The following is a 15,472-nucleotide window of genomic DNA, read 5'->3' on the forward strand; positions in this document are numbered from 1 at the left end:
GGACAGCTGCACACTCTGCCCTGCCTGTAGTTGCGCCACTGTATAATTCTGTTTTTTACCTACTTACAGATATTGAAATTACATGTATAAAATTATATAGAAATAATTTTACAACAAGCCCCTGACATTTATGAAAAATACCCTTGTACTAAGAACACCTTTCAACCTTTTGAACCTTAAAACCTACCTTCATAGTTGACCCTTGCCTGAAGGTATACCAGTGTGGTTTGCTTATTTAACTGTTACAAAGATAAATCAAATTAGAATTTTAGTTTGGAGCATCGAATAAAAATTTGGGACTAGCACAAAATTCAGAACAACTGCTAGAGAAAACAAGCATTTGTGTAATTGGTCGTTGACTCAAAACATTATTGTTACTGAGATGCAGCCTTTGTGACAACTTCCCCATGTAGCAACACTCTCCCTTATTATTATGTTTCAGAACTCTTAATCTCTATATGAGTTACTAGGATTTGTTCTATGGCTGAGAAGAATGAACAGGAAATATAATCTTTTGCCACTGAGGCAGTTTGAACTGAGCCAATGTAAGCTTGTATTAAACATGTGCCAACATTTTCTTTAAAACATCAGCTAGGGCCCTGCCATGTGCCCCTGAAATAAAAGTGTGCTGTTTGGCGTGGATATAGAATTCTTCAGTTTATATTGAAATGAATCATGCAAGCATAGACGTAACAATATATAAACCGCATATAATTGTTGCGAAGCTATACCCTTACACATATCACACTCATGGGTCAGCTACAGACCAGTCCTGACATAAACTAGTTTCCTTGTTTATTTTTGTTTTTGTTTTTTAATGCTAGGGACAGTACCTCATATTCTATACTGTAAATCAAATCGATCTTATTTTAATTCAAACTGATTTCATACTTTCAATGGAAATCATCAACAGATTTTACTCTTTATAAAGCTTTAAATGGATAGTTCACCCAAAAATAAACCTTTTTTTTTATCATTTACATAGCCTAAACCTGTATGACTTTCTTCCATCGAAAATAAAAAGAGGTGTAAGGCAGAATGTTTGCCTCAAGTCACCATTCAATTACACTGCACCTTTTCCCATACAATGCAAGTGAGTAGTGACTGAAGCTGTCATTCCGCCTTACATCTCTTTTTGTGTTCCATGGAAAAAAAGAAAGTCATATGGGTTTGAAACAACATGGTGAGTAAATTTTTTATTTTTATTTTTTATTTTTTTGTGTGTAAACTATCCTTTTAACTAGAAAACTTTCCTTAATACAGTAGTTCTTGATTATTTGTCTAAATACAGTAGATATTATATATATTTTGTTATGATTATTGTAGTTCACCAAACCATTACTATTGACTTGGAAGAGCACAGGGACAAAGACTTGGAACAGTGCTCTGTTTTTGCAAGCATCTGGCCCTCCTATGCACGACAAACATGTTGTAGTGGAAACCTGGCCTCAAGCAACACAGGGATCCCCATCTACGTGGCTAATAGTTCTTATAATACTCAACCACAACCAGTAAAGGGGAGGAGTAAAGGTAGAGGTGTTTATGACAGTAGATAAACAGTAATAAGGAGAGTCATTGCTCAGAAGTTGTTTAAAACCACTTTTGGAGTGCATGTAACCTCATACTAAGCCTAATGTATATTTTAAACTCTTTGCAAGCAGTCCCTAATTACAAACAAGACTGTGTTGTAAAGTTAAAATGACAAGTACACTGAGCAACTGATTTTGTAAATATGCATGGAAATTGCTAATTTTGTGGTAGGTAGCCTGTCTGTGAGTGTTTTTTGAACTCAGCTCTCTTTAAAGCTACACATAAGTTACACATAGCTTACACATATGTATTTTCTCAGGCACTTATTGAGTCTAAATAGATGTACATCTTACATCATTTAAAGAGTACACCCAAATGACAATAGTCATATCATACCCTTCATGTGTTGTACTTTCTATAGTTTACTTTTATGTTGTTTCTTCATCAAATAGCAATATCAAATGTAAATCAAGTAAATTACTGGAACATCAGCGCCATCCTGAGTAAGAAATAGCATGTATATGTGTACATGCAGATAAAATACTGATAATTCACCATTGTTGATAATTCATTGTTGCACAGACAATCAACGTGATATATTATTTATTTGTATGAATATAGTACTCATTTCTCTTATAATAAACAAATAAATAAACTGTGATAGTAAACTTATATAGATATGAAATAATCATAATAATCGGGTTCTTGGTCACCTCTCTTACCAAGGCCCTTATCCCCTGATAGCTCAGTTTGGCCAGGCGTCCAGCTCTAGGAATTGTTCTGGTTGTTCCAAACTTCTTCGATTTAAGATTTATGGAGGCCACTGTGCTCTTGGGAACCTTCAATGCAGCCAGATTTTTTTTATGTAGCCTTCCCCAGATCTGTGCCTTGACGCAGTCCTGTCTCTGAGCTCTGCAGGCAGCTCCTTTGACCTCATTGCTTGGTTTTTGCTCTAATAAGCATTTTCAGCTGTGAGACCTTATATAGACAGGTGTGTGCCTTTCCAAATCATGTCCAACAATTGAATTTGCGACAGTTGGACTCCAATCAAAGTGAAGAAACATCTCAAAGATGATCCAGAGAAATGGTATGCACCTGAGCTAAATTTCAGGTGTCATAGCAAAGGGTCTGAATACTTATGTCAATTTGATTGTGATGAGGAGGAGGGCAGGGCCATGAGGACACACAGCCGGCTCTGAATCGGGCTAATCAGCCAGAAGGGGGATAAAGATGAGCCGGAGGTGCCATTTCCAGAGAGAGACGCATGCAGCTGCATTGTGTGTGTCTTTATGTTTTATGTTGTTTTAAGTTAATTTATATAATGAAACTTTACATTGACTGTTCAGCCGGTTCCCGCCTCCTCCTTGTCCATACCTTACCCCGTTACAGTGATATTTCATTTTCTTCTTTTTAATAAATTTGCAAAGTTATCAAAAATCTTTTTTTTTTTTGCTTTGTCATTATGGGGTATGGAGTGTAGGTTGATGTGGAAAAATAAATAATGTAAAGCATTTTAGCATAAGGCTGCAACATAAAAAAATGTGGCAAAATGAAGGGGTCTGAATACTTTCTGAATGCACTGGATAGAATTATTAAATAAAAAACTGATAATTGGAAAAATTCATACTTGTGAATGGAAATCCTCCTCAGCAGTATTTTTAAAACTTTCATAAAAATCCTCATACAGTAATAACTGTGACTGGCCCATCCTAGCCAGCGTTGAGAAAATTAAAATGTACCACGTGATTCAGCTGTTTACTCTAGAGCAGGGGTTCTCAGTGGGGGTGGTACCGCCCCCTAGGGGGCGTTCAAAGGATGCCAGGGGACGCTGAGATCAAATTAGTAGAGAAGGGGGCGTTAAGTTACAAATGGGGGGGCGTTTATCAGTTATAATTATAAAATCTATCGTCAAGTTCCTCTTTGCATTAAAACATTTACCTAGACTTGGAGTATATCAGTTGGTACTCATTTGTACCGCAGTTCGTCAGATTTTGGAGTCTAGCGACACATCTGAAGTATCTGGTTTAGCAACGTAAAAAACACAGGCAGAGGCACAACCTCGGCTAATGCACCTGTATGGCTCTGTAGATGGAAACGGCTCAATGGACAGAGCAGCGCGAGTGCAAAGCTTTTAAAGCTCGAGCTCTTAAACTCACAGCTTTGCGTGAATCAGTGAGAAGCAAGGCGCGAGAATCGGAAACCATTTGAATTTGGCACAGAATTCTACATCACCACCCTTGAATTTACTATAGTAACACTAACTGTACTTTAGGGAGAAATACTGTAAATTGATAATAAATATTATCATATCACTACTTCAGCTCTATTAAATTTGCCATAGGCTACATTAGGGGAGTGAGGGAATATAATTAAGTTTTGTTACAACTTATAAATACAGCTTATAAATATGTGTTTAGAGTAGAGTTTAGAGTTTATAATTACAAAAATGCCATAGTTTGTTTTATAGAAATCATGTTACATCTAACCTTGGTAGTGAAGAAGATCCATTCTTCCATGTGTTGTGTTATGGTCTTCTTACAAATACCACTGTTAAATCTAAAAAAATAAATAATTAATGTATTAATTAATTAAAATTTTCAAAAGGCAAATGTAAAATATACATTTTCATTTTATTGGCCCCATATATAGCCCTCCATCTGCTTGATTTCAAGAAACACAAGATTTGGTCTCACATTCATGATGCGTAAACCTGCTGAATTTATTAACAGAACTTAAAAATTATGCAATGCATCAAAGATGCATTGAACAAATTATTGAGTTTTGTGTTGAGTTTTGTGTTTCATGAACACAAAAATATTGAGTTTTGTGTTTTATGTTGAAGTAGGGGGGCGTTCATAAAAAAAAGGTTGAGAACTACTGCGCTAGAGGGTATAGCACAATAGTTGGGCGATACCAACTCGTCCAATGGGGATTTCAGTTTTTTTGTCTGATTATGACAGAATCACAGTCACACAGTTGCAAGGTATCTCATACTAAATTATATTCAGCACTGATTAAAAATATATATAAACAAGGACAGATGGATGATTGGGGGGGACAATTCACCCCCTTCACAGTACTGGGGGCGAACCCACCCCCCAACTCTATGCCACTGAATATAAAGTAAGCTCAAGAAACAACTCTGGGTAGACCTCTCCATGGGAGTTCAATAAGGTAAAAGAAGAGAATATTCTCTCTTCCTAAAACTAATGTGACAATCAATCATTGTCCCTGACCCATACATAAAAAGACATTCAATGTGTCCCTAGTACATGTATGTTAAAAGAGCTGTTTTTATAAATGCCTTGTATACTTACCATTGGTGACTTTGCATATTGACTTGACAATGCTATAAACAATGCACAACTAAGTTTGAATCACTACTTTAATTGAAAGTGAGAAGAAATTTAGCTCTACTTCAACTTTTTCCTACTTATTGCTTTGAAATACCGGGAGACCAGAACACTGAAACAACCGCAGTTCAGATTACTAGCAGTTGAAAATGGGTGGATTGATGGACATCCTATATTTCATATACATTCTGTGTCTCAGCACAGTATCAATTTAAAATACTGCAGTATTTCATGAATATTAGGTATCTCTTTAAAAGGTCTGACTGTGTCATTTTTCTAATGCAGAGAAAAACATTTACCACATTGCTGATAGGCCTAACTTTTGTTATGTTAAGATTAAATTTGTTTTGCTTTGAAAACAATGAATCTTGTTTCATTTAGGGACTTGCTCTTGTTACAAAACCATGTAAGTGCCAGTTAATAAATTATGTAGAGTCTGACTCAGTGTTTTAAGAACTGAAATGGGGACTCATTCGATGTATTGGAAGACTGTTTCCAAAACCATTTTTCAATTCTGTTTGTGGATGCCAAAATCTGCCATTTCTTAATCGATATTAATGGATGTAACCGCATTCTTCATGAATGCCGAAACATTGTGGGCATGCAGTTTCTTTGTGCCATAGACCTTCTTCACCTGTGAGAGATAGGATAACATAGTCTCATGACAACGCATAATAATTCATAAGAAATGGCAAAATCAAAGATATCGTGGTCCATCATCTTGGCTTGCACAAAAAGGTAGGCATCTGCTTTTATTCCCGTAGTGACCAAAAAAATAAAAATTTCAAATCGATACAGTACAGGCATCAAATTTTAGCTCGCCTCCTATCCAACACTTGATTTTAAGCAAGGAAATATCTGCCAACACATTTTATTACATATTTCACGTTTATTTATGCAATTCAAATGACTGATGAATGTCAGTAACCAATATGCTTCCCTCGTCTCGTTCCAAACCCCAATGTTTTCTTTCTTCTGTGGTACACAAAAGTTATTTTCCTATTAAGATCAATTAAATCACTTTATGGCTAGGTTTTAGTTAGGTGATAAACTTAGGAAAAAAAAATTATCACAGCATTATTGGTTCCTTTATTTTTCTAAACAAACCAACTAAAAAGTTAGTTTAGAAACTTTTTACTTTGTGGGAGTACAAAGTTTGAGATTTTGTACAAGCCAGCTCGTATTAATTCTTACGATTTTGCCATCTCGTCCTATTATAGTATTATGACTTGTCATAAGACCAGGTTGGATAGACATACATACTCGTTTGTTCTTAACCTTGGTGTTAATCGTTCAACTTACAAAAAATTCAGTGCCAAAAGAAATTCCAGTGGACATAAATCTCCAGAAAAATTATCATTAGACATGATTTAGAACATTTATACAGTATATAGTAAAACCCACTGAATGGACTGTGCAATCATGTTTGCAATCACGAAAAATTTAATATGGCATCTTTCTTGATTAAAGTAATTGTGTTAGTATTGTTAAAGTTAAGCAATGTGCAAACCATTCAGTATCATGTGAGATCAGCGTAATCCATGTATGTAGTGATATATGTGAACATCTGGTTAATGTCCTGCGTAAAAACTAATCAGCAGAGCTCTAAGAATTAATTCATCACCCTGACATGCAGGAAAGCCATTAGGGACTGGGAAAGGAAACCCTTTCCTAGTAGCTGACCTTCAGGGGATGCTTCCACTTTCCTCTCCTAACATATGCACACAATCCTGATAAATGAGGAGGACACGCATTTGGCAGATAGGGCAAAGTGTCTATGACATCTGCTCTTTCTCTCTGACATGCTCAACAATGAATCTCTAAGAACTTGACAAGACAGGAAATTCAGCACGGCTGGAAGGGGTGGCACACGAGAATGTTTGATTGACCATACGAGACAAGGAGGTCTAAAATACTTGGAGAAAGCGATCCATTAGCATTCCCATTCATCTCAATGGCAGTTGATCATCTGGCACATGATCCCCTACCTGCTCGTTGCATCTTTGCTCATGGGCTATCAGTTCTGAAGTTTTTTTTCTTTTTTTTTTGTGAGACAATCACCTGAGCTGTAAATGCCATAGTTACTCTGTAGTTGCAGGAAAATAATGTCAAAACAACATTGATATATGTACACCATTTTACTTGCTTTTGGCACCCCACTGGACATTTCACTGGGACACTGCAGTGAAATATAAGGCACATCATTTCGTATTGCAAAATTTTTTCCACGGCCACGTAATGTTCATGAGATAAGGCTACACAATATATATACATGTGTGTGTATATATATATATATATATATATATATATATATATATATTGTGTAGCATATTGTGTAGCCTTATCTCATGAACATTACATGACCGTGGCAAAATTTTTGCAATACAAAATGATGTGCCTTATTACATTTCGCTGCAGTGTCCCAGTGAAATATCCAGTAAGGGGTGCCAAAAGCGAGTAAAATGGTGTCGTAATCAGACAAGGCTTTTAAGGTGAATATTAGATATTCAGATTAGGTTTTAATGAATAAAACACACCTCCCTTTCCTAAAACTTCAACCTAAACCTAACAAATTGTGATCTAAAATCAAATGAGAGGTAGACACAAAACAGACAAAACGCAAAATGAAAAAGCACATTTTCTGAAGCAGCCATGTCATTTCATGTCGCTTCTATGACAATTTTGTCTCTTGTGTCAGCATGCGTGTTTGGTTGGGCTCAAACCACGGATTTCCGAGTCCAACATCTCTATCACTCTAGCTTTTCGCATTGTAATAAATGTGTAAATGTAGGTCGGTCTGTAAAACAAGTGTTAAAATGTATTGTTTTTCAAATGATGCGTTATAGTAAAAGTGTTTCTGTGGAAATGCTCTTAGTTTGGGGCAAAAAGTGATGTAGCAGTCTGAGTATGTGAAGTCAGTGGAACAGATACTCTTTAGTAGGTTCTATTCTTTGTGTTCCTTCAGCAACTAGAGGAATTGTGTTTATAGTGAACTAAAAGCAGTTTAGTCTGACATTTTATCTGAATATTTGGGGTGATTTGTGTGGAAATCTCCCGCTTTAGGGCCTGAATTTTTAGAACCCCTTTCCTTTGAAGCTAACAGTTCAACTCAAAAATACCATCTGGTGGCTGAGCTGTCTGATCTATCACCAGCATGGGACATAGTGGAGCCTATTTATATTCTATGTTATTGTGGCTTTCATTTCTGTTTGTGATCAGTTGCTAAATATTGGCAATAGCTTAAAAGTAATATCAATATGTGTTCTGGCAGGTGGCAGATGAAAAACCTCCAGGTTGCAGAATTATGTAACAAGTACTGTACACCCATACTGGGCCCTTAAGATAGCAATAGCTGTCAAAATGACTCCAATATGAGCAATCACAATAACATACATATCTTTTCATATTCATCTCTTATTCTTTATTTAATTTATTATATATTCAATATTATTCATTTTATCTTTGCCATTTTGTCCTTTTAAGCAAAAGCAAAAAGGACAAGCCCTTTCAAATATCCTGCCATGCATAATTCTTGCTTGTAACTATCTCCAGTTAGTCTTTGAATGTTTTCATGCACATTTATTGTGGAAGAGTGACCACTTAACAACATTCATGTGGGGAAATACTCTTAATTTCTCTGTAATGTGCATTATACTCACAGTATTGCCCTATTACTATCTTTTGCCAAATCCAGCCACAAACATTGTGAGAAAAAAAAAAAAAATAAATAAATTTTTGAAAAAAATTTGAACTAGAAAATGGCATCTGGTTGAGGATCAACAGTTGTGTTTTACATTATATTGTTTTCATGCATTTAAAAACATGTCTGCATTAATAATCATACTTCAATGCTCAATAAACTTGCCTATAAAGTAATAATAGGTCATCATTTATATAAATATAAAAAAATTTATGATGACTAAATTACACAATCCTTGACTAAATTACGCAAAACCTTACTTTGATTTGTGGTTTGTGTAGGGTCCATTACAATACATTGGAAGACTGCATCTGGTAATCCTTGGATATTGTCAGAGTTTTTTGCTTTAATGTTTTATTTTGGCCACTAGAGGCCCTCGCTGTGTTTCATTTCAGTTTCCCGCCATTTTATCATGTGCTATTGTTTTCACCTGTGCCACGTTCTGGACTGTGTATTTAAGTTGATCACTTCCTTTGTTTCTTTGCTTGGTTATTGATGTTCCTAGCCAGTTACTGCCGTAATCTGCTCTAGTTCCAAGTACTAAACTTTGTAAGCCTTTTGGTTTGTTCTTTCCCCGTGTTTATTTTTTGCTGTTTTTTGATGTCTTTTTTCTGAGTTTTTTGGAGATTATTTTTTCCTCCTTTCGGATCCTTTTCTGGACTTCTTTTAAGAGCACGTCTGACTATTGGGTTCAACTCCCTTGTGGGAGTGGTAGAAATTAAGACTCTTGCGCCAGAGACCCAAGTTTGATTCCCGGCTCTGACAGAATAACCAAGCCACATTATGAACCCAGAGATGCCTAATGCTCAAGAACTTCTGGCCACAATTGCTCAGCAGGAGTCCACAATCCAGCACTAGTCCAGCAGGAGACTGTGATGGCTAAACACTCACAAGTGCTGTCGGATCTCATGATTTCTGTTCGTCAGATCCTGGACCGGCTGCCCTCTACCTCAGCTACTGCTTCCACTGCTGCCTCGGTACCCCTTCCGGATTCTCGAGTACTCTCTCCTCTGATTGAACCTCGCCTACCTCCACCACAACATTTCTCAGGTGATCCCAGTGCATGTGATGGGTTCCTGACTCAATGCTCTCTCACATCTGAATTACAACCATCTTCCTTCCCCTCAGATCGGGCCAAGATCGCATATGTTATCACCCTCCTTTCTGGCAAGGCTCTTTCTTGGGCAACAGCGGTCTGGAAGGCACAGGCACCCTTCTGTTCAAGTTATTCTGTGTTTGAATCCTGCTGGAGCTGGATTCTTTTTCGTTGGGAAGAAGGATGGCGGACTCTGGCCATATATTGATTACAGGGGCCTTAATAAGATCACTATTCGAAACCGCTATCCCTTGCCATTAATGACCACTGCTTTCGAAATTCTGCAAGAAACCTCCATCTTCACTAAGCTTGACTTGCGCAATGCCTACCATCTTGTGTGCATCAGGCAAGGAGATGAATGGAAGACCGCCTTCAACACGCCCACTGGGCACTATGAATATTTGGTTATGCCCTTTGGTCTCACCAATGCTCCTGCAGTATTTCAAGCTCTCATTAATGATGTTCTCAGAGACATGCTCAACCAATTTGTGTTTGTCTACTTGGACGATATCCTCATCTTCTCGAGTTCCTTTCAAGAACATGTAAAACACGTCAGTAAGGTTCTCAGATGTCTTCTTGATAACCATCTTTATGTTAAACCTGAGAAATGCGAGTTCCATGTGACCAAAGTTCAGTTCCTGGGGTTCATTATCAAGCCTGGCCAGATACAAATGGACCCTCAAAAGGTTCAAGCAGTTGTGGATTGGCCCTCCCCCTCATCGGTAAAGGAAGTACAGCGTTTCCTTGGTTTCGCCAATTTTTATCGCAATTTCATCCGGAACTTCAGTACTGTGGCGGCTCCTTTATCTGCCCTCACCAAGGGGAACACAACCAGCTTTAATTGCGGACATGAAGCAGAGTTGGTCTTCAGCAAACTCAAAAGCCATTTTACCTCTGCACCTATTCTCATTCTCCCTAACCCAGATAAACCCTTCATCGTGGAGGTTGATGCTTCGGACGTAGGGGTTGGAGCTGTGCTGTCCCAAAGAGGGGAGGACAACAAGTTGCTTCCATGTGCATTCCTTTCCCACTGCCTTACACCGACTGAGACAAACTATCATGTAGGAGATCGAGAGTTACTGTGCTTGAAGAGTGGAGGCATTGGCTTGAGGGGTCCAAGTATTCACGGACCACAAAAATCTGGAATACATTCAGCCGGCAAAGCGACTCAACCCCCGCCAGGCACGTTGGTCCTTATTCTTCAACCGTTTCCAGTTCATCTTATCCTATCGCCCCGGCTCTAAAAACCTAAAACCTGATGCTTTGTCCCGAGTATATGTAAACACTCCTCAGGAAGATTCTATTGCATCAATTATCCCCAGTTCCAAGATAATAGCTTCTATCAGGTGGGATCTGGAAAATACTGTAAAACAAGCCCAAACCTGAGAATCTGACCCAGGAGGGGGACCAACCCACTGCCTGTTTGTCCCTAAAGCTGTCCACTCCCAGATCCTCCAGTGGGGACACTCCTCTCATCTCACTTGTCATCCTGGTATCTCTCGCACTCTTGAGTTCCTCCAAAGACGATTTTGGTGGCCAACTATCAAGGAGGATGTGACAACATTTGTAAACGCATGTCCCACGTGCAACCAAAATAAGGTCCCTCACCGCTCTCCACAGGGGCTATTGCATCCTCTCTCCATACCTCATAGACCTTGGTCTCATCTTTCTATGGATTTTATCACTGGACTTCCGCTATCACGAGGCAACACCACTATCATGGTCATAGTTGATAGATTCTCCAAGGCCGCCCGATTTATTCCTCTGCCCAAACTACCCACCGCTAAAGAAACTGCTGAATTGGTTATAAACCACGTCTTCCGAGTCTTTGGCATCCCACAAGACATCGTCTCTGATCGAGGACCCCAATTTTCCTCCCGATTCTGGCGGGCATTTTGTCAATCTCTGGGGGCTACAGTGAGTCTATCTTCTGGGTTCCACCCGGAGTCCAATGGGCAAACGGAGAGGCTTAACCAAGATCTTGAGACTACACTGAGGTGTATGGCAGCTAACAACCCCTCCTCTTGGTCTTCCTTCGTCATGTGGGCAGAATACGCTCACAATACCCTTCGCTCCTCAGCTACAGGCATGTCCCCTTTTGAGTGCCAGTTGGGATACACCCCTCCTCTATTCCCTGAGCAAGAAGTGGAGGTTGCAGTTCCCTCTGCTCAACAGTTCGTTAAACGTTGCCGCCAGACATGGAAAAAAGCCCGACTCAAGCTCTTGAAGGTCTCTCAGCAGTATCAGCACCAGGCCAATCGTAGACACAGACCTTCCCCCACTCTGCGCCCCGGACAAAGAGTCTGGCTCTCCACCAAGAACATTCCCTTGCGGGTGGAATCCCGTAAACTTTCCCAGAGGTTCATTGGCCCCTTCAGGATTGCCAGGAAAGTAAACCCAGTTACTTACCGTTTATATTTGCCTAGGTCTTTGAAGATAAATCCCACTTTTCATGTCTCACTGTTAAAACCTGTTTTGTCTTCTCCTTTTCTTGCGACAGGTAAACCTCCCCCTCCTCGTATCATTGGTGGCCAGCCAGCTTACACAGTCCACAGAATACTGGATGCCCATCGAGTACGTGGGTCCCGGCAGTATCTTGTGGACTGAGAAGGATATGGCCCTGAGGAGCGCTCCTGGGTTCCTGCCAAGGACATCTTGGACCCCAAACTAATTCAAGAATTTCATGCTCGCAAGTCCAGTCGTCCAGGAGGGAACGTCAGGAGCCGTTCCTAGAGGGAGGGGTCCTGTCAGAGTTTTCTGCTTTAATGTTTTATTTTGGCCACTAGAGGCCCTCATTGTGTTTCATTTCAGTTTCCCGCCATTTTATCATGTGCTATTGTTTTCACCTGTGCCTCGTTCTGGACTGTGTATTTAAGTTGATCACTTCCTTTGTTTCTTTGCTTGGTTATTGATGTTCCTAGCCAGTTACTGCCGTAAGTCTGCTCTAGTTCCAAGTACTAAACTTTGTAAGCTTTTTGGTTTGTTCTTTCCCCGTGTTTATTTTTTGCTGTTTTTTTATGTCTTTTTCCTGAGTTTTTTGGAGATTTATTTTTTCCTCCTTTCGGATCCTTTTCTGGACTAAAGATTTTTCTGTTTTTTGTGATTGTCAGTAAGAAATTGCTTTTGTACTCTTTTGCTATTTTTGTTAATAAACTCTGAGTTCTTTTAAGAGCACGTCTGACTATTGGGTTCAACTCCCTTCTGTGGCTCAGTGGTAGAAATTAAGACTCTTGCGCCAGAGACCCAAGTTTGATTCCTGACTCTGACAGATATGACATTTTATGGTCAGTTGTAAACACAAAACTCAACTGTTTATGCAAAACTCAAAACTCATGCAAAACTGCTGAGGACTCTGATATAAATTATCCATTTCTGATGCTTGTATGAATCATAGTTCTATTAAAAGCATGAGTCTTACCAAAACATATGTGAGATCTCCGACAATAATGTGATGACAACATTTGAAAATGCAAAACCTAAGCATTCTGGATCCATTACAAAGGTAAAGTAAATTGAGCTGATGTTTCTTGGAAGGCGCCCCAGAAATCTGTGTCCATGGAATCGACTTTAACATACTGGAATTCTGATTCAGATGGAGCTATCAGCATAATTGTGGCCTTATTATGTGTTGAGAAATTATGAGACCTTTGGATCATGTAGGACAATAATGGACAAAACAGGAAATAAGCAAAGCTTGATTCGTGTATCTGCTAAATAGACTGCTAAACTGAAAGCACAAGGCACCCAGTGCTGTTATACTAAATATGAGCACTCTTCAAAAGCCGCTTGTCCAATCAGATTTGAAGACCGGAACTAACAGTTGTATAATTAATAATACATCATGTTAATCTACAAGACTTGATAGAGTACCTAATGCAGTACAGGCACATATTAGTGATTGTCAACATCTAAAACACTGACACATTTTCTTATTACCTGTTACTCATAGAGTGAAGGTTTCCACTGAATTTAGAGCAGGTCTCAGCAATAGTGGCAAGGCAGCACTTGTCCAGGACAAAGACTGAAATAAACCAGCAAAAGTAGTGTAAGTCAGGAAAACATACTGTCGATGTAATGTGTATTTTGTTGATTCATGTTTTTCATGTCTTTTATTTTGAAAAGTTTAGTTCCTGTTTCATGTCATGTGTTCCTGGTCATGTGATGTCCTGTTTTCCCTCCATGTTCATGTGTCTTGTTGTCATTGGTTCATTGTTTGATTAACTTGTTTAGAGTTCTGTTTTTTCACTGGTTTATGTTCTCCCATATCCATGTATTTAAACCCTCATGTTTTCCACTGTCCTTTGTTAGGTATTGTGATTGGTAACGTTGTCACGTTTTGTCAGGCAAAGTTTATGTCAAGCCATGTTAATGTCAAGCCAAGTTTACATCAAGTCTAGTCAAGTTCATGTTTTATGTTTCTTTCATGTTTATAGTTAGGGTTTATTGGATTTCACATTTATAAATAAATCTGCACTTGAGTTCTTCAATTCATCGTCTTCGTTATTGTCATTGCCAGCACCAGCAACGTTACAGAAATACCTAACTGTAATATGAACCCAGCAATCCAGCTCCTCCGCCTACGTCGGGGGAATCGTCCCCTGGAGCATTATGTGGAGGACTTCTGCGATCTGGCCTGCTGGGTGGATTTTAATGTGGTTGCCCTCAAAGACTGTTTCTGTTTTGGATTGAGTGAGCCAATCTCCTCGTTGATGCCTGGCAGTCACAGTTCCCTCAAGCTGGTTCAGTATATCGACATTGCCCTGCAAATGACTGGTTCTATGTTCACTGTGGGGGAGGTGGATGCTGAGCCAGAGGTCCACGACATGGCCGCTGAGCCAGAGGTCCACGACATGGCCGCCCAGCCAGAGTTTCACGTCATGGCCGCCGAGCCAGAGTTTCACATCATGGCCACCATCAGCCTGCTCCATGCCATGTCACAGCAACGCCTCAGCATGCTCCATGCCATGTCACTGCAACGACTCAGCCTGCTCAATGCCATGTCACAGCCACACCTCAGCCTGCTCCATGCCATGTCACAGCCATGCCTCAGCCTCAGCCTTCTCCATGCCATGTCACAGCAATGCCTCAGCCTGCTCCATGCCATGTCACAGCCACGCCTGAGCCTGCTCCATGCCATATCACAGCCACGCCTGAGCCTGCTCCATGCCAAGTCACAGCCACATCTGCTCCATGCCTTGTCATAGCCACATCTGAGCTATTAGACCTGGAGATGGTTCCCGCCCTTGTACCCACCCTTAGTTCTCCTGAGCAGGCAAGGGGAATTTTCAACCCTCCGACCCTGCCTGGACCCTCCGAGCCCTGGACTCTGCCTTGGCCTGTCAGTCCCTCGACATCGCCTCGGCTCTGCGTTCCCTTGGCTCCACTGCGGTCCTTCAGCCTGTCGGCTTTGCCAGGGTCCCTTGTCCCACCGGCTCCTCCTTGGTCTGTCGGTCACCTGGCTCCGCCTTGGCTCTCAGATCCTCTGGCTGCGCCTCGTCCCTCCGATCCGTCAGCTCCACCGGAGACCTCCATCCCTACGGCTCCGCATTGGTCCTCAGCCCCACTGGCTCTGCCTCAGTCTTCCGATCCCCCAACACCGCCTTGCTCCTCCCTGCCTCTGGCTCCACCCTGGTCCTTCGAGTCTTCGGCTACTCTCTGGGTACCAAGTTCCCTGGTGTTGCCCTTCAAGTCTCTCATGGCTCCACCTTCAACGGCTCTGCCCCTCGAGCCTCTCAGGGCCCCACCTTCCATTGACTCTGCCCTGGTCCCATGCCCCACACCCTGTCTCGCCAG

This window comes from Myxocyprinus asiaticus, chromosome 39, assembly GCF_019703515.2.
Source record: "Myxocyprinus asiaticus isolate MX2 ecotype Aquarium Trade chromosome 39, UBuf_Myxa_2, whole genome shotgun sequence".
Classification (NCBI taxonomy): Eukaryota; Metazoa; Chordata; class Actinopteri; order Cypriniformes; family Catostomidae; genus Myxocyprinus; species Myxocyprinus asiaticus.